This window comes from Stegodyphus dumicola, chromosome 9, assembly GCF_044657685.1.
Source record: "Stegodyphus dumicola isolate Sdum_Otavi_A_Nest chromosome 9, ASM4465768v1".
Taxonomy (NCBI): domain Eukaryota; kingdom Metazoa; phylum Arthropoda; class Arachnida; order Araneae; family Eresidae; genus Stegodyphus; species Stegodyphus dumicola.
This window is the reverse complement of record NC_140776.1, coordinates 66,302,493-66,323,268: the sequence shown is the minus strand read 5'-3', so window position 1 is coordinate 66,323,268 and position 20,776 is coordinate 66,302,493. Positions and strand designations below refer to the sequence as shown.

Sequence of the window (20,776 nt, the reverse complement as noted above, 5' to 3'; positions counted from 1 at the left end):
CATATTATATAATATAAAATATTTATTTTTGTAATATCCGTATTATGTTATCAAAAGAAGTTATTTTTAATTTTTTAGGAGTTGCATATTTGTGTTCAAACTGCGTTTGGTTCTCATATGTGGATTCTTGCAAAAATAAATTTTCGGTCACTTTCGCCTGGCGGTGACAAAATTGCAGACAGATTATTCGTTCGCGAACTGATTCAAAGAACCGATTCATTTTGATGAGCGAGCGAACGATGATCCCATAAAACGGAGCGATAACTCATTCTGAGTTCTTTCACGGAGTGTTCTCATTGGAAGCGTGCCAGGAAAATTCGATTCTCATATTAGAGAAGTATGGAATGCTTCTCCTCCCATGTTAAAAAAGAGTTTAATTTTCATCCCTTTTCCAACTTTTCGAACACCTTTTATTTTATAATTTTATTGTTAGTTTTATGTAGAAAGGAGGTCTTAAGAAATCTGCAAACTACAGTTGGAAGAAACCAGTCCAAGAGTTAGCGGTTAGATTTATTCGATTCTTCCGATTCCTTGCTCCTTATTTCTTCTCTTCGCTTCAACCTTGCACATTGTTCTTGATTCACTCTCCGTTCCGTATCTTATTCATCAAAGTTACAATTAATGAGCTCTGGGTCGTAAAACGGAATCGATTCAGTTCAGCAATAGAACGATTCTGAGCTGATCCCATAAAACAGTGATTTTCCTTACCCCTAGATGAAATCAGTTTATTCTTTCTTTTAAAAATATTTACAACTAAAACACGCGTCAAATGAAATTTACGCTGTTAAGCTAATTTACAAAAGCTGTTGAAACAGTACTTTTTTTATGCAAAGCATAGTAAGTTTATAAATTTAATATTGTACTATTGAATTAAAGTTTCTGAAAATGATGATGAGTATTTTAAAATGTTAACATTGTTAGAAAGAAAATCTAAGAGGAAAGTTTATTTATTTACACTCCATCTCAATTTTTCTCAATAAAACTTTGAAAACTGCTTTGTATTTTGAGATACTTCATGAAGGATCTTTATACGAGTAATTACGTGTTTGTTTTAAATATTCATGTAACTATGTTATGATTATGTAATTATGTTATTAATAAATTATTATTTGATCTTTAAGTACATTTTAAATTATTTTTAAGCTAAACATTTCAGATTTAAAATGATGAGTCTGCTCGCAGCTTTTGTGTATTTATTGAAATAATATAATAGTTTACAATAGTTTTGAAGAAAAAATAACAGTAGCCTAGAGAGTATTTTCATAACTAATTTTATAAAGAATTAGCGCATTCCCCCATGCGCGTTCTTGTGGTGTAATTGATAGGACACCAGCTACCAGTTGAAAGATCAGTGATTCAAGACACATTGATTTTTAAAGTTTTTAGCTCCGAAAATCTTAGTTCTTATATTGGCTCCCATACAAAAATGAGGTGAACGACAATCTGTCACCATTTGAACAGCTTGATTGGGTTTCGTGCCTTTTTTCATTCATCCTTAAAGAAAATATAAGGTATTATCATATTCATCATATTCCCCCTTTGATGACATAAATGGTAACACAGCTAGCACCTGGCAGGCTAGATTCAGGAATCGAATCCTGCAGTCATAACTGATTTTTCATATTTCTTGTTCCTAGTAACTAAATATTTTTATAACGCTATAAAACTCACCTAAAAAAAAGCATAGTTTTGAGTTCAGTATTCGTGTCTATTCAATACATATACTTTCTAGTTTCATAGGTGGAAAGATTTGTTCTTTATTAAAACTCCTGGTAGTATAACCCATGCGTAATTGTCCTAAGTAGTTCCGATTTTACTGAAGATGCTATCAATAAATTACGAAATTGGGAAAACCAAGAAAACCAACAGTCATCCAGCCCATTCTTCCTGGATGAACCGAAGTCGAACTCCCAGAGTTCAACAGTCTTAACCACACTAGCATTAGTGAAGCCATAAATAAATGCGAATGATAGATTTAATTCTAATCAAATAAGTTTATTAGTCTTAAAGTAAATATTTATAAACTTCTTACAGTAAAATATAGTATGAATACAAAATGAATAGATAAAAATATTTGGATAAATTTATATTGTTATGAGGAAGTCAAAACTGTAGTCACTTTTTTATTTGATAAAGCATTGTAGAAGAAATTATATATTTTAGAATAACATATATTGCAGTTTTCATCTTTTTTTATTACGAATAAAACATATCAATATAATTTTTATAATAAATTCAGTTGTATAACTTCAGATACTTACAACCGTGAAGAATTTCCTATCACCGGTTGAACGAAATTACCTCAAGAAACGCATTTTCCAGAAAGAATTTTCAGTGGAGCCAAAACAATAGTTTCTCTGAAGAATGGAAAAACCGTTTGACCGGCTTTGAAAATCAGCTTGTCATTTCGTTCGATTTCGTCAGTCACGATCATTTGGCCCTTAAAAAATTGTAAATATTTAGCACGTTTTCGATAAAATGCCACAACATTTTATCCCTCTTACCACATTCAAGAGTAGATTCGATGAACTAAATAAAGAGAAAGAGTGAAAATACAAAAGAAAACTTTTTCGAATAGACAACGAATGAGGTTATTTGCATCCTAAAATAAAAAAATAAAATAAAGATCCAAGAATAATATATATATATATATATATATATATATTCTACCCTTACTTAGAATTCGATCCAAATTTAGAACACTCAACTTTCAATTTTCTTCTCCCTATTTGACTCTACCTTTTCTCTTAAACTGGAAGAGAATCGGAAAAGAAATAAAACAATGATAAAAAAGAAGGGCATCTAGAGAAGACAACGGGTCGTATCAAGGTAAAGGAGAAAAAGAAAAGCAAAGAGAAGAAACAGGAAAGAAAATATAGAGCATTTCTTTCCCTTTTGCAACCAATCAGAAAGTCCGACTGGGAAATCTGCTAGTCTTGGTCCCAGTTCAATTTCGTGATCTGATGCTATACTTTTTTTTTTTCATTTATTTATTTTCGAACGACACTTCGTTAAATTTTTCTTCTAAGAGCGCTCACAGTAAATCTTTCCTTCCCTAAAAAGGTCCTAGATTTTCCAGTTAAGGCGAAGAGAAAAATACCAGTTTCGGCCTATGCTGTAAGATTTATGAAAGCAGCATCCATAAAATTCTATTTTGTGGTTCATAAGTCGGAAATAACTATCTGTCATGGGAAAGAAAAGAGAGTAAAGTATCTCCGTTAATTACGATTTCGGGTACAGACTAGATTTATAAAATATCAGAAGAAAACTGGAATAAGGAAACTAGTTTTTTTTTTTCGGGGGGGGGGGAGAGAAAATTAGAATTTCAAATTCTCCGTAAAGTACGTTTCGTTATTTACATGGAGGACTTTTAAATTAAATTTGGGAGCATAATCAATTATCAAATGTAACTAAAAATACAGTTAACATTTCTTGTCCAACCTGTGATTATTCATGGAGCTGTCCATGGGGATTCCGGATAAACAACATTTTCATACCTCTGGAAAAATATGATTGTATTATTTTTGCTTAGTACGTTTGCTATCACTAAACACTACCTCAAAATTTCTTTGGCTGCAAAATATGTAACAAGTAATTACCTAAAGTATAATGTTAGATTAAGTTAACTGATGTTGTCAAAGCACTTCAGGTCTCTCTGACGAAAGAAAGATGAGTTAGTACAGGACTCAACAAAAGAAACTGGCTCGTATTTATCTAAACGTTGGCGCAATTACGAAATTCCATCAAATCCTACAAGTATAGAGGTTAACAGAGCTAGATTTATAAAATTCTAAGCTACCGACTGACTGTAGTTGGAAGGCCGGATAAAAAATAAATGTTTGGGACTTTTATGTCTTTGTAGAATGGAGACCAGAATCTGATGGAAGGACTTTCATACCAAAGTTCTTCCAGAGCTCGTTAGTATAGAAAAAAATGTATGAGTCTCTCACATTCTATTTTCTCCGAAATGTTTTTGATCAAAGCTAAGATTGATCTGGGTAAAATCGTACGTTTATAATAAACGATAGGGTCACCCTCTGCTTTCTTGTATTAGTTTATGAGATTATATGTAGCCTAATGTTGTTTCATTAGTTTAATGCAACCAAGCCATTCAGCCGCTATGTCTTTATCTTAGAAAGAGCTGCTAGTACTTTTGGTATTAGCTTCACCACAGCTGAAGAGAAGCTGTATCTTCGAATACCGTTTCCTGGAATGTTTTATATCAAAACTAAGATTGTATGCTCCTATAGGTAGCCCCAATTTCTCCAACTCTTAGCTAGCTCCTACGGTCCAGTCAGTGCAGCTGTATATATGACTGCGGGAAGTAGACAATTATTTATTTTTGTTCACCATTTGGTTTCACGTGTGACTTACTTTCAGAAAGATTCTTCGTGAAAAGAAAAAAGGGGCGCTTTCTTTTACAATGCTCTTATACTACAAATCTTGTTAAATTACTCCTGGCATTGCTGTGTTGGTCTTATCAATAATCAGACACAATTATTCCTCCTTTATAGCTCCCTTTGTTCTCTTTCTACATCTCTAATCTCTCTTTCTTAGACGAGCTAAATTAATTTTCTTACTAGATTAATGTAAAAATGCTTAAAAGTCCTTAACTCCAATGCAGATTGCAGTTTTAATTTTCATACTTTGCATTTTTTAGTAAAATAACGGAGTAGAGTCAGGAAAAACATGGTTTTAAATTTAAAAAGCTATAAAAAGTGAAATATTTATATTATTTATATAAATTTTTACGAAATGCTTAATATTTATATAAATTATTAAGAAATGCTAACACTGCGGGCCTGTTGAATAAAACTAGTTACAACTGAAATATAAATTAAAAACCTATTGTACCATATAATAACAACTCTCTAAGAACTGGTTATTCGACGGAATGTAAAGATCTTATGTCTCTTGGAATGGCAACACTTGCTTGGCTACATGAGCGAGAAATACTCTTATGACATATCACAACGTCTTGTCCTAAAAAAAAAAAGAAAAAAAATTGAAATACTCTTTTACAGATGTTTCTACCGTCGAAGTTGCTCTGAGTCTAAAGTTCGTCGAAAGTTGTCTGCACTGAGCAAATTTATCAAAGTTGCTACGCAGTTAACGTAGTCATTCATATTAACAAACGAATAAATAAATAAACAACATGTTCATCGTTTTCTTTGTCCAGCACTTCACGTTTGGAACATTATAAGAAACGGGAGAAGGATTTTTTTTCCTCTTTATTTCAGTTTTTTTAGAAGACAGATGTGTTAGATTATCCCACGCGCGTGCTGTTGTGTAAGTGATTAGCACGAGCTGTTAACAACTGGTAGATCCACAATGGAATTTCAGCAAGGGCACACATTTCTTACGTTTCCTGTCTTTGAAAAACCCAATAATCTCTGCAAATACATTAACCGCATCTGTCTTATTAGCTATCATTATTTTACGACTTTTTTAAATTGTGGATCATTCATATGCATGTAGCTTTTGAAAGTACTTCAACATAGGGGGCCCCTTCATCAAAGATTATATCATTGCATTGCTTGAAGTACAACAAAAAGTTTCTGCTCATAAACATCGCTAGGCTTCAGTTATCGATTAGCAACTCACTATTAGTTTGTCCTCTTCCTTGTCCATTCATAATCACTTAACTTCTTTCCAATATTTTGACTGGATTCATTTATGTATTTTAAAAATCACAGAACAACAAAATGCAATAATAAAATTTTAAAAATGAAGGATCAGTTCCACTGTACTGTCATCCGTACTTTTCACATGCGATATTTATTGGGCAAGAGCAGACCAATTAATTAAAGAAAAGATTAATTTTTTAATTCCGTATAATGATCGTGCTATTTTTAAGAGAATTTCATTTTATTTGTTTTCTGGTTAAGTATTTTGATCTCAGAGCATCCACAAAAATTTGCAAATTTCTGTTTTATTCAGTAATAATACAAACAGGTAATATCAGTAACTGATGGATCCCCTGGCGGGGCACAATGGTGTGAATTTATGAAGATGTTGGGAATCCCTCCCTCTCCTTTCCTAGCTGATTAGTGATATCGAATGGAATAAGTATTAAATCGAGTTTTGTTGTGAGGGAACTACATTTTCTAAAATAGGCGATTGAGCAGAACCTCAAACAGAATTAGAGAACTGTAGATGTATGCCTCGGCAGACTGACAACCTGATATTTAGCAAGAAAAAGAAGAAAGTTCTAAAACTGAAGAACATTTTATTTGATGTCCTGAAAGCTGTACTATTTCATAATTGCTCATACGTTGACAGCCCATAAAGCCCACCACCAAAATTTTATAGCACCTTTCATGGCTGTCACGTGATCACCTTATTTTTAGTCCCAGTTACAATTTTCTTCGGGAATGCCCAATTTTTCACTTCATCCGCTGCAAATTTCTGATAAAGCCGAAACTCAATTCCAAAAGGAGTTAAGTGTCACAACATAAATGACGATCACGCGCGACGACCAATCGACGGTCTCCATTAGCCGCGACACGCCTTCTTGGCTGAGAAACGTTGGCGACGGACGGTCACGCTTCGCCAAGCATGAAACAACTCCAGGAGAAGTGGAACAAATTCCACTTCGTCGAGGATCACGTAAATGAATTACGTGGCAGGTGTGAGGGAGCTTCGGTATAAATTCTTACCTTGGAATTTACAAGAGAAAGAGACAAGGCTTTCGAGATCATGCTGAAGAGTAATGAGTTGCTATCTTAAATTAAGAATCTCGTAAGCATTTGGAATTGTGCAGTCCTGAAAGAAATTGTTTGAGCTGAGGTGGCGAGCAAAGAATGGCTCAAATGTTTAAGCATGCATGCCGAATTCTTTCTCCTTTACTTCGTAAATATGAGAGGAGGGCGCATTACAACGACAAAAATTTTTATAATATATCCAAATAAAGTTTCCATTAGAAGTATGAAACTGATGATTATACTAAAGGTGCAAAATAAAATAACTGCTAATTATTATAATGTTGAAATTTTGTATTTATGGAAGTTAGTGTTATTCCAGTCTAATTAAATATACATTTTTTTAAATATTTTTCTCATCACTTAATCTAGAAATCATGTTTTTTTGGAAAACTTGCATTTAAAATGAGTTCGAATGAAAATATCAAAAGGCACTTAAATGCGCTTAAATGTTACGAAATGGTGTACCATTTATTTTCACTGGGAAGTACAACGTTATTTCCTCGGAGCAGATACAAGATTTAAAAACATTCGATTTTAGTTAGCATCACACAGTGCCATAACTGTTACAAGTAATAAACATAGCTTCATTTTTAGATAATGAGATTTTGCTATATCGCCAAACGAGGTTTAACCCTAGAATACTAACCCTTGCGTTTAGTACAGTAATACTAACCATGCGTAAAATTTACTCACTACATATTTAAAAAAACATTTACAGCATATTTTAAAAACATAATTATTGTATATGTGTATACATTTGAATGCTACACAAATATGTATTCATTAAACGTAGTTATGTAATAAAATTCAGCAAAATAAGCATACTTAATGAGTAAAAAAAGGAAAACAGAGAGAAAGGAAAATATAATGTTTACTGCATATTGGTTTTTTACTTTTACGACAATAAGTAGTATATCTTCTTTTAAAATATGAACAAGAAGAACAATATTTTTTAGGTCCTTTACAGGTATCACTCTCTTTGCATGTTGATGAGCTTGTTTCCTCTTGTACGACTTCGTACTCTTTATGAACGTTTCCATCATTTATGGCATTTTATATTATTGAACATACGTAGATACTTTGGCAAGGTCTATATAGTTTTTAACCATTCTCTAGTAAGCTGTCGATGTAAATTTAACATATATTGCAATCTTGATAATGGATTAGCAGAATTTTGTTTAACGTAGAAGTTGGTGTAGGTATTACATATGAATTGATACATGCCATATTTAGCATATTATGAAAAATAAACGAAGGCCATCTACGTGTTTTTCTTCCACAATTTACATTGTTGGTTCTTTCCTTTATATTGTTGGTTACTTCTTGAATCATATCCTCTTCTCAAAACCGTGTTTCTCCTTTTTTTTTTTTTTTTTTTTTTTTTGATTCAAAGGGGATTAACAAAAGAGTCATCAGATTTCCATTTCAGTATATCTTGTTCAGCTGAAGATAATTCAGAATCGTCCTTAAAAATAATTTTTAACCCTTTGCGGCACAGTGTGTCCGGTCTGGACACACCTAAAAATTTCCTTCTGTACGCACAGAAAAAATGAATGAAAAAGGATGTATAGGTTACTATAGGTTACTCTGAACCTTCTTTATTCATAGTAGATGGCAGCTCAACACAAACCAGTCCATATATTTTAGCCATGTTTAGGTTTTTAAGACCCTCATTCTTCAAAGAAATCTTCCAGATTTTTTCTTAGGGTATAAAAGGAATTGTTTGAAAAGAAATTTCTATGCTATTTGTTGGCTGTATGCTAAACTCCTTATTATATACTAGTTTTTAAATTTTTACCTTGAAATCTTGCCTAAACTCAAACGGCGAATCCCTAGGTGTGCCCAGAGCGGGCTCACCCATAATCTAGGACAACTGAGAGTCTGCATTCTTTGTTTCTCCGCATCTCATCGGTCAGTTCATTGACAATAATGCTCATTTCAGCACTCTTCAAAACTATTCAGTGTGCCCACTTTGGGTACACCCACAGAATTAAAACGATAAGTGCTATCTTCACAAAATTTTACTTTTGTACTCCTCTAGGCCTAGTTAGACTGCCTATCTTTTTTTTAAATCAAAACTCCAACTTTAAAAGGTAGCGTGCCGGAAAGGGTTAATGCTTCATCTATGTCTAATCGTTGGACATCTTTAATAAAAATGGGAAAAGTACAACTAAAAATACGTAGATATTTATAATACTTATTATTTAGAATTAAATTACATTAATTATAATAAAATTTAATCAAAAATTTCCTTCTACTGCTAAATTAAAACAAATATCATATAAAAAATCAGTCTGTTAATACTAACCATGAGTAAATATTACTTACAAAAAACATTCTCTTAAAACTAACTATGAGTAAATTTTACTCACCATATAAAAGTAGGATTAAATTTCCTGAAAGACATGAAAGTTCAGTTATAACTGCATCTTACAAACAAAAGAACGTAGATAGTATATCTGAGTGATAGTGTAGCTAGTGTGCACGGTTTAGAAGCAGCGTGCGCATTTCTTTGTTGTGTGAGTAAAATTAACTCAGGTTAGTATTCTAGGGTTAAGATATTTAAAGTTCCAGACTTGCAGTTGTAAAACAAGGTAAAGGAAAAACCGATCAATCGCACCAAAATGCGACAGTTTGGAATTTTCCAATGTTTTTCTGCGATAACATCGTATTTTTGACGTTAGAAACGTGTTTACTGAAGTCTTTACAAAAATTTTGCTTTATTATTTTACGTTATATTGCGAAGTACATACCATCAACCGCTTTAGCAACTGTTACCACTGCAATAACATTGTTGCTACACTGCAGACTGAAAACACATAAATCATGGATAACGAAGGTTTTAATTACCTCTGGTGACCATTGATTGGATTTCGCCAGAACCTTTTGGTTTCCGTTAATTTTAACAAAGTACTGCTGTCATTATGGATTGACCGTTGGTAACCACAATTCGCGAAGTGAACTATAGCACTATAGCACGACCCAATGAACTATAGCACGACCCGGGGGGGGGAATTTTTCATTCGCGCAGTTGGAGTACACCCGAAAAAGTAGAGAAATAACAATGAATTCTTATGTTTGTTCATGAGAACAAAAGGTTGCTGATCGAGAATAAATCGGTGTTACATCAGACAAAAGAGCAGATGTTTTAAGTGTGTTGGGCCGTTAAGGTAATTCATAACTGGCGTTAAATCTCACTGCTTGGCGACAGTTTCAAGAAGAAAGGAATAGCACTTTTAAGTACCAAGGAAAAACTTGAGCATAGAAGTTAAATATGCTATTCGAGTTCGAATGCATTTAACAGTATTAGTAACAGGTAAATAAAATAGTTGTCATTTTAAATTGCCTCTGATTAGCTTCAAAATTTGAACAGTAGTTACTTTATTTTTTATGGTTTAATTTCAGGGAAAAGGACATACTTTTCTAATCATTATTTTCGCAGTACACTAAATTATAAAATATTGATAAATTATATTACTCTAAACGTATCAAATCAAATACTCTGAGAGTTATAAACTGCGGGATATCTCATATATTACTATTGAAATTCGGATTATTTATTATAAGCGATAATAACGAAAAGGTGGTTTACGCATTTTGTTAAAATTCCTTGAAAGAATGAACTATGGACCATTTTCCCTCTTGTGCATCAATGAAAAAAATTAAAGTAAGTAGGTTACTATAAATTAAGATTTCCTCCAAGTGAAAGCAAACTGAAAAACATTCGCCAAGATAAATTTTTTAATTTCTCACCAAAATTTACAAAAATTAATATCTAGGCATAATTTGAGTCGTAGAATCGAAATATGCAAAAAAGTATATGTTATTTCAGAAAATGTCCAATTCTGTGTCAAAATACCTAAGTTAGAGCAATGCGATGGAACGGGTGGAACGGGGTGTTTCAAATCTATATGTCAAAAATGTAAAGGCAGGTAGAGGGGGACGTCAATAAGCAGATTTCGTATAGGAATGTGTAAGCGTTAGCACGTAAAGCAGTATAAATCACAGGAAACTGAAAAGACAAGTAAAGACAAAAGAAAATAATATTAACTGTTTAAAATAGGTGCTCGAAAAAGAGGCCACCAACAGCTATACAAGATTCACAGTGGCGGCACTTGGATCGGCGTACATTAGAAAAGACTTAAAGACGTCAGGCATGTCGAGCACATGTCCACTAGCAACAGTCAAGTGGACAACAAGATCTTCTGCAGATGTGATAGGAGTCCCGTACACGAGGCCTTTAATATTACCCCCAAAAATAAATCCAAGCAGGTTAGTAGTAAGCGCAGGTACTCGAGCGGTCAAAGGATGCCGCCATGACGTAATAGAACAATAGATTACGTAAGAGAACAATAGATAACGCACCAGGGGTGTGTCTTTGATGTGCCGCCGCCGCCATCTTGAATCACGTGACAACTGGAAGGGTCGCCGCCATATTGGATTTATCCGGAGGTGACGTTGTCGGGTAGGATGACGTAATCGTGCTGAGTTTCATTTTTATGGTGTGGCAACGATATTTTCAAAGTTTTTCATTTTTTCTGACAACGAGCTCTTGAACCACGTGTTTGGAATGACATCACTTTTAACTTATTATTTTCATTTATTTAATATGCATTTATTGTCCCTTATTATTTTAACTAATACGTCATAACTTTTAATTATTTACTCATTTTTATACGATTCATATTAATTATTTAATCCGTCATTATTTTTAATTAGTTTTAATTGATTCCATTATATTTTAAACCGTTTTTAATGAATTTAGTATCATTTTCCCTGTATTTTAAAAATAACTCCACGCCCGAGATTTGAACTCGCTATCTCTGGGATGGGAGTCTGGCGTTTTACCGCTCGGCTACCCCTTCATGTTATCAAGCCTGTTATTTTTCCGTTTGGAGTGAAAATCAACATGACGTCACTAGGCTGGGGGGGAAACAGGCAAACGTCATCTCTTTCCCGTTGCAGCATGCCGAAACCGTTTCACGCTTTCTACATCCGCCGTGGCGAACGTATACAATCTTAACAACCAATCAGCATTTCGCTAACAATATATATCTTATTTCAGCCAATGTTTTCATTTTTTATCTTATTCTTACTATTTTTTAAGTTATTAGTTAATTTATTAATTTTTGATTTAATATGTTTTACCTTTCCCAAATATAAATTTTATTTTTAACTTTCGCAAATTGACGTTTATTTCTACAAAAGTGAATTTACACTTTCTTTTTACCTTGCAAAAGTTTTTTTTTCCAAATTTATTCCTTATCGTATTTTTACTTTATTTTATTTTTTATTTTTTTTTATATTTAATTTTCTTTTGGGGTTTACAAAAGTAATATTTATTTTTACGAATTGAATTTTTCCTTTTCACTTTTTTATTTTGCAAAAGTTGCGTTAAAATTTTTAAAGTTGGTAACTATAGTAGATTATATGGAGTTTCTGTCATTATTGCCTATTTTGTATAATTATTTGTGTGTAATTTTATTTACTATCTATGAGAAGTTAAATGTCAAAAAAAGCTGTAAAAGTTCATTATTAAGCAATGTCAGTTTGAAATTTCTATCTTAAAATTATTTGTGTTAGTTCTTTTATGTTAATTACTATGTTAGATCATTATGTGGAACTCTACTCAATATTTCGTGTAATGTACCATAACTACGTAGGAGTCATTTGTCAGGTATGATAAATTAAATTTCGTTCCCAAAAGGCTGTAACAGTTCAGTGCTAAATAAATTATTGACAATGTGAAGTATGGGTATTTTTCAGTCAAGTTACATTGAATACGTTAAAAATATTCCAAATTAACAAATTTTTATATTCCAAATTGGAAAAAAGGCGATAAAGTTTCATTTCCATGGCTGAAATTCCCTGTGTATTATAGACTTTAAGTTTTCCTTCACAAAATGTGACTATAATTCACATTTAAAATAATACGTTACAATGTGGATATTCTTCTCTGTAGTTAAAATATAATTCAATCTTCTGTACCTTGTTTAGAGAGTTAGGCTGTGATAAGTTCAAATAGAGTAGTGTTTATAAAGTTCTGCGGTAAATGGTGGAATCATATTAAGAATCCGAGTGACGTTTTCACATGAAGGAAAAATCAAGGTTGAGTGTATGTTTGGTGATTTAAGTAGGATGTGTGAAAGGAAATACAAGATATTTTTGTAAAATATTTCAAAGAGTTAGCAAAATTTGTGTTAGTAGTATAAATCAATCTTACTGAATAAAAGGGAGTGTTCTGATTATATATGTATTAATGTCTGTAGAGTAAAATAACAAGAAATGAAGTACTATTGGTACGTATCTAAACTTAACTGGGTAGAAATGCGCCATGCATTGGTTTGAGTGGGCTTCATACCATGAAAATTTATTGCTCCTTATAAGATTTGTTTAAAGTTAGTAAGTCTTACAATAAAGAAACATGTGTAAGTATGTATTTATTATGGGGAAAAGGAATCAGAAATACAGTATGAATACGTTTTATAAGTTAAATATAAAGGTAAATGTGTAAATGGAAAGTGTAAAAATTACATTTGTCAGACATAGTTTGGTGAATCCTTTGAATAAATGTAAGACGTGTGAAAGAGAATCAGCGAAGTTTGGTATAGTTGACCAAAAAGTTAATACAGTCATTAATAGTTAGTATAATGCATTAGAAGGAAAATTTCTGAGTATCTCCAACTTGGTAGTCAAAAAGTAAAAATGTAGTATTCCAGTTCAACTATATAGAATGAACATTGTGTATATTGGTTTAAAGTTACAGAAAATATTATCTAGTAAAGTTATATGCAAAATTTCAAAGACAGAGAAATGTAGGTAAGTTTACTTTTGGAGAAATGGAAATGCAACATTATATTGTATTTAAAACAATGGAAAAAAGTTAAGGGTAAAATAAAAATGTAACAAAAAAATTTTAAAGGAAAGGGAAAAAAAATGAAATTTACTTTTGGAAGTAAAATGCATAAGGAAAAAACAAAACACTCAAAAAAAATTAAAATTATAAAACTAAATATTACTTTTGTAAAAAAATAAAGTTAAAAAATGTAGTAACATCTTTTTTTAAAATAAAAAACGGAAAGGAAAATTAAATTTGTAAAAATAGATATTACTTTTGTAAAACAAAAAAAAATTTCAACAACAACAAAAAAAAAAAAAAAAAAAAAAAAAAAAAAAAACCTTTTTAAAATAAAAAAAAGTTAAATGTAAATAAAAAATAAAATAAAAATACAAAAAAGGAATAAATTTGAAAAAAAAAACTTTTGCAAAATAAAAAAGTGAAAAGGAAAAATTCAATTCCTAAAAATAAATATTACTTTTGTAAACCCCAAAAGAAAATTAAATATAAAAAAAAAAATAAAGTAAAAATACGATAAGGAATAAATTTGGAAAAAAAAAAAACTTTTGCAAAGTAAAAAGAAAGTGTAAATTCACTTTTGTAGAAATAAACGTCAATTTGCGAAAGTTAAAAATAAAATTTATGTTTGGGAAAGGAAAAACATATTAAATCAAAAATTAATAAATTAACTAATAACTTAAAAAATAGTAAGCATAAGATAAAAAATGAAAACATTTGCTGAAATAAGATAGATATTGTTAGCGAAATGCTGATTGGTTGTTAAGATTGTATACGTTTGCCACGGCGGATGTAGAAAGCGTGAAGCGGTTTCGGCATGCTGCAACGGGAAAGAGATGACGTTTGCCTGTTTCCCCCAGCCTAGTGACGTCATGTTGATTTTTCACTCCAAACGGAAAAATAACAGGCATGATAACATGAAGGGGTAGCCAAGCGGTAAAACGCCAGACTCCCATCCCAGAGATAGCGAGTTCAAATCTCGGGCGTGGAGTTATTTTTAAAATACAGGGAAAATGATGCTAACTTCATTAAAAACGGATTAAAATATAATGGAATCAATTAAAAATAATTAAAAATAATGACGGATTAATTAATTAAAATGAATCGTGTAAAAATGAGTAAATAATTAAAAGTTATGACGTATTAGTTAAAATAATAAGGGACAATAAATGCATATTAAATAAATGAAAATAATAAGTTAAAAGTGATGTCATTCCAAACACGTGATTCAAGAGCTCGTTGTCAGAAAAAATAAAAAACTTTGAAAGTATCGTTGCCACACCATAAAAACGAAACTCAGCACGATTACGTCATCCTACCCGACAACGTCACCTCCGGATAAATCCAATATGGCGGCGACCCTTCCAGTTGTCACGTGATTCAAGATGGCGGCGGCGGCACATCAAAGACACACCCCTGGTGTGTTATCTATTGTTCTCTCACGTAATCTATTGTTCTATTACGTCATGGCGGCATCCTTTGACGGCACGGGTACCTGCGCTAACTACTCAGGTTAAATCAGGAGAACGCCGTGGCAGGAAACTGGACCTCCTCGTGCTATAGAATACAGGCCGTAGACAGCGTCCAGGTGATTTCTGTCCTTCCGACTGAAGTGAACTGCTGGAATCACATTCGTCTGCGAACAGCTGGAGGAACATCGAACTAAAATTTCAGGTAACACCTCCTTGTACACTGTGAAAAAAAAAAAAAAAGTGGTCAGTTCTGCATCTCCCGTTGTATTGGGCCGATTGACAAATTACGTTTTTCATGTCTGCAAAGCGCGACTTAGGATGTATATTAAATTTATATATAGAATTGTTCTAACATAGGTATTTTGACACAAAATGGGACTTTCTGAAATAACATACCATTTTGTTTTTCATATTTCGATTCTACGACATAAATTATGCCTAGATATTAAATTTTGTAAAATTTGGTGCGAAATTTACGCAGAAATTCAAAAATTTATCTTGGAGCATTATTTTCAATTTGAGCCAAGACTTCTTAATATATGGCAACCAATTTTCCTTTCCCTTCCGTTATGCAATGAGTGGAAAAAAGTCACATCTTTCCTACTTTCAAATAATTTTAGCAGTCTAAACCACATTTGATGTTTTATCGCTTTCAACAATTATGCCAAATTTCAAAACACGCCAATATATAAATTCACGTACATCTCAGGAAATTTTAAGTAAAAAAACTGTAATTTTTTGCAGATATGCTTAGAAATACGTCTACTTTAAGATGGTTGTAAAAATTTCATAGATTATTATTCAAAATTTTTTTGAAAAATTTATAAGAATTAATTAAAAATACAAATTTTAAAAATAAATCATAAAAAAATGTGTGAATTTTATTTGGAATGAACCTGAGTGGTGAAATGTGAAGTTTCGAATGAAATAAGTTTAATAAGAAAAGAGAAATGAATAGATTTATACCAAACTCAATTAACATTGAGGAGCTAAAATTTTGAGAGCTAATTTTTTAAAAACTACTCGTGTGATTTTTACAAAACTTGGTAGTTTGGCGTAATTTGAGTCGTAGAATGGACATATGTAAAAAACATTAGTATGTTATTTCAGAAAAAGTCCGATTTTGTGCCAAAATACCTATATTAGAACAATGCTATATATAACTAATACATAGTCTAAGTCGCGCTAAGCGCAAACTGAATTCCATCAATCGGCCCACTAGAGCGGGTGATATTGTACTTTCTTTCCACCGACAGCGAGGCAGCCGGTCCACTGGGTAGTTAGCATATCGGCCAGGTAGCCCCGCTGACGGAAATAACTTGAACAAAAGACACACTTATAAATACATATTGTGCTCAAGACGACTGCTTGGGGCAGTGCAAACAAATGCTAGACGAAGACGATAGTGCATGATGGAAGAAGGGTGCATTGCGGGCGTGAAGAACAATTCTAGTTACATATTTAGAGAGTAATGGATAGGTGGTTACAAATACTAAATAAGAAGTAAAATACTAGAAAGTAAAACAATGCATAAAATAAAAAAAAAGGCAAAACAGTGGAAACAATACATAAAATAAGGCAAAATACATAGTTCAAGGTTCATAATTCAAGGTTTACAGTTCAAGAAGATAAATATATACAGGGAATAAGAAAAGCCGAATAAGCTAATTTAAGATAAAATTAGTTCGCTACAGGTACAGAGCATACAGGGGCTGTGCTGGTGACCCCCCCCTTTTTTTTTTTTTTTTTGCTCAGTGTACATTTTTTGAGCAGTTAATTCATTTCTTTGTGCAGCCATATGCATGAAATGCATGTCGATAAGCTCCACATTAATGTAACGATATATACTGCTTGAGATCCGTGCGGAAAACGAAGAGACCAGCTAACGCAGCGCTTTTATACGCCGTGCTCATCTGCGCTTTCTGCCGGCTCAACGCGGCATTACCGCACACACATTCCTCTACCAAATCTACTTATTTAAGTCCCCTCTCTCTACCTGCCTTTACATTTTTGACATATAGTTTTCAACCACCATGTATAAATTTAATATATGTATCCTATGTCGCGCTTTAGAGACATGGAAAAAACAATTTGAATTTCGTCAATCGGCCCAGTAAAACGGGAGATATAGAACTGTCTCATTTTTTTTCGCAGCGTACTTTTAAAAATATATGTTTACTTATATTTTTAAAATACTATTAATTAAAATTTAAATATGTAAAAAAATTGCTTTCGAAGTGGACAAAAGTAAGGTAGTTAGCAAAGTATTCTACTTTATAAAATTGGTCCTCACTTGAAAAATGTTTTAGAAACGCTGTTATAATCTAAAGATAATTAAGTTCCTAAAAATAAAATGAATTGCAATGCTTTTAGAAATACATTTCATTCTAAGTTATAATTTTTTTTGTCTTTTGTTTAACAAAAATTAGCCGTTATCTATATCAACGGACCATGTATAACGGTTGGAATAGTCTTAACCTTTCTTTTTGTTCTTTCGCAAATGATTATATAGATTAAAGAACTATTCCATCGATTATCGATTATTACATTGCTAGAAACTCTTCTTCCTTCTAATTCATAACATATTGGTGGTAATATCAAATCAATTTTACTCCCTTTTGCTCGAAAAGTCCGTTTTATGTATTTATTTGAAAGAGGTAATTGGAATTTTTTGTTCTAATTAAGCATCAATTTTATTTTTATGTATTAGGGCAAATGTTCCAGATTTTTAGATTTCAACGAATAGGTATTTCGTAAGAAGAGTTCATTGTTGATTATTCTTTTAGAAACGAATGAAGCTTGATATACACAGATGAATTCAGTTCTATGATGAATTAATTTTAATAAAAAAATTGAAATATCTTTGTTTTTCAGGAGAATAAGACTTTTCATGATCACAATTGCGGATTTTGTTTGAAGAAAGAGGACATCGAAACTGTCCCTCACGGTTTTAAGATTACAATTCAAGAGAATTAAAGGAACACAGCAAACAAAACTTAGGAACGTCTTGTTATTTTCTAGGAAATAAACTTGCGAAGTAAGTTTTCTTGCCGCAACAAATAGTAAAATAACAAAACTGTGATATACAGTGAGTGTAGAAATTATTATTATAAGAGTTGTTTCGTGAAAGAAATTATTGTTTTGGAATGCTAATTCTATCAAAACTACTTCAAAGGGCAATAATAAGAAAAAAACGTTTACGAAATACAAGTGCAAAAAACAATACAGAAAAGATATTGAATTAGCTTTTAAATATACGGAAAACTAAAAATTGAAGATTTATTGGCGGGTAAAAAGTATTCGTACATTCAAACAAATGCAAAATTTTGGAAACATTTTCTAACTGATTTAGTCAGTTTTTCGTTGATAATTGACGTCATTTGTCTTGCGGATTATATAAAATGACCGGGTGTAGCTTTAAATGCGATTAAGACATAAAAAATTTAAATATGGGTGGTAAGGTAAACAAACGCGTGATGTTTCCGAAAGAGAATCAATTTTAAAGCTTCGTAAATCGTACAATGAAATTTCAGTTTTAGTCGGCAAACCACGTTCAACTGTGCAGTCGATTATTCGAAAGTTTATTTCCTCTAGAACAGCGCACGTTCAGGATAACTATATCTACTCTCATTCATTGACAGACAATTTCTGGCACGTTCATTGAAGAGAAATCCGAAAGTACTCCTGTGCTTATAGCAGAATTCAGAAACATAGGTAGAGCAGGAGTTCCGGAAGAACAGTATTTTTTCAGTGATATTTTTGGATGGATGGCAGGTGAAAGGTCTGAAAGAAACGAAATACAGAAATGCATTCAACGAATTTACTACCAATAGTGAAACATGGAGATAGAGGCGTGTTGGTTTGGGTTTGTATGCTTCCGTTGTCGTAATTTAATAATGATAAATGCCATTATGAACCATCTGCTATACAATGATATTTTGAAAAATAATTTACGGTCTAGTGAGACAAAAATGGGTTTGAATAGTGAATCTGTTTTCATGAATGATAAAGACCCCAAGCAAACAAACCTAAATACGTAGCTCTTGATATCATGTAACACTGTAAAGCTTACTAAATTTTCTCCTCAGTCATTCTACCTCAATCTCATTGAGAATTTATGGGAAACTCTTGATAACAATGACAGATTCAGGCACACTATTTAACATAAAATGACTTAAAAACTGATGTTAATTAAGAACTGGAGTCCATATCTAGCTCAGTAACAGCAAATTTGATTGAATCAATGCCAAGGAGACACGACGCCATTTTTCGCAATAAAGGATATCTTACAAGGTATTAATTTAAACATATGAAAATATTCAACATTATGTATAATGTATGAATACTTTTTACACCACAAGGTGATGGATTGTTTGTGTTTTGTAAATGTCTTATTTATACATGAATTTATTTTTATGTAAATTTTGCCTGTAAATATTAAAGTAGTACATTTCATTACTTATTGTAGAATTTAAATTTATAGTTTTTATCAACGAAGTACTTTTAAGGTCATTTTTTTTTTCAATAGCGGGTACAAGTCATCATAATAGACACTGGTCACTACTAAGGCTAGAAGCGGTGGTCATTTTATTATGGAAGCACCTAATAGGTGGACCACCTTTGCCTCTTATGAAGGGGCAGAGAGCTAAAACCATGCCTTCTCCGAGATTCGGTATCGCAACCGGCTCCCCTAACCATTATATAGTCTAAACGGTATTTTTAGATCATAAAACTTATTGTACGAATGCTTTCTACACTCACTATAAATAAGATAGAGTAAAATAGACAATAAGGAATGCGTGGAAATATTTAAAATAACGAAATGTAGAGCTTCTCAAAACAATATTTCCTGTTGAATCTATTTCGCAATTTTTAAATGAACAGATCGCAATATAATTATCTGCTTTAAAATATGTGTACCTTTTTATTCCTTTTTAGAGTATCATCGGATAATTTTCATAGTGTTTACATTACTTTGTGCACTGAATGAAAGTTTAAATTTTTCAAACTGTTACTGTTGTTCATGCCAAAATCATGAAATATACGTTAGTGATTTCATAAATTTCAGACCCACCAAGGCCGAGCGGTAAGATCGCTGAACAGTGGTGATTCGGTCTAGAATTCGGAAAGGCTGGCTGTATTGGCATTTTCGTAGTTTTGCCCATGTGTAACGTATATACCAGCCAGTTTCCCTTAGATAATCCTCCACGAAGGCATCCCTCTCCTGGGGCAGATAGCCTTCGAGTGCTTTGCCATAATTAAATAAACCAAACCATTCATAAATTTCAAATGAGGAGCTCCGTAATGATGCAATAGAACTTGTAGTCATTAATGTACACTAATTTCTCGGCACTATTATACTAGATTGAATATAAGACCTGATTCTGCTTAAGTCCCCAAGACACGCGTTTAAAGTCGAGCTTTTAAATGATCGCAAAAACAATCTGAAATGCTATTATTTTTGTTTTTTTCTCATAAAAATAAGAAAAATGGGTATTCGAATTGTCTAGGGCCTCAGACTGATTTAATCAGCTCCTGCATATTAACGAAAGATAAAGGTACTTCCGTTTCTCCTTTGAGCCCACGAAGATGTTGATTTGCTAGCACAGTTACGAAAGAGCAAGAATTTAAACAAGGAAAACAGGAGAACATTAAACTACATAACAATATCAAAGCAGGCCTGGGGCCAAGCTGAAGTATAGCACTGCTATGTTGCTTTAAGTATGTATTTAGAATATCAAAGC

At 32.3% G+C, this 20,776-nt stretch overlaps 1 long non-coding RNA gene across 1 annotated transcript in view; it reads right to left on the bottom strand.

The window, feature by feature from the left end:
- The window catches only part of LOC146995375 (uncharacterized), a 58,903-nt gene that overhangs the window by 346 nt on the left and 37,781 nt on the right, over nt 1-20,776 (bottom strand). The gene's annotated exons all lie outside the window — the stretch shown is intronic.